Genomic DNA, 498 nt, shown 5'->3' on the forward strand with positions numbered 1-498 from the left:
CCTGGCAACCACTAATCTACTTTCTGTTTCTGGGGATTTGGCTATTTGGGTATTTTCATGTAAATGGAATCATATGATGTGTGACCAAAAATTTTGTGGCTGCTTTCTTTCACTTAGCATGTTTTCAAGGCTCTTGTGTGTTGTGGATGTTTAAGTACTTCATTCCTTTTTACTGCTGAATGATACCCTATTGTCTGGATATCCTGCTGCTGTTGCTGCTGCTGCTGCTGCTACTAAGTCGCTTCAGTCGTGTCCGACTCTGTGTGAACCTATGGATTGCAGCCCACCAGGCTCCTCTGTCCATGGGATTTTCCAGGCAAGAGTACTGGAGTGGGGTGCCATTGCCTTCTCCTACAGCTTGTTTATTCATTCTTTGACCAGTTGATGGACATGAACTGCTTCTATTTTTTAGCTATTATGAATACTGTTGCTGTGAACGTTGTTTCTGCATATGGATTTATTTTCTTTTTAAAATACATATTGAGACAAAAAGGTAGA

This window comes from Bison bison, unplaced genomic scaffold (genome assembly GCF_000754665.1).
Source record: "Bison bison bison isolate TAMUID 2011002044 unplaced genomic scaffold, Bison_UMD1.0 scf7180017846165, whole genome shotgun sequence".
Lineage (NCBI taxonomy): Eukaryota > Metazoa > Chordata > Mammalia > Artiodactyla > Bovidae > Bison > Bison bison.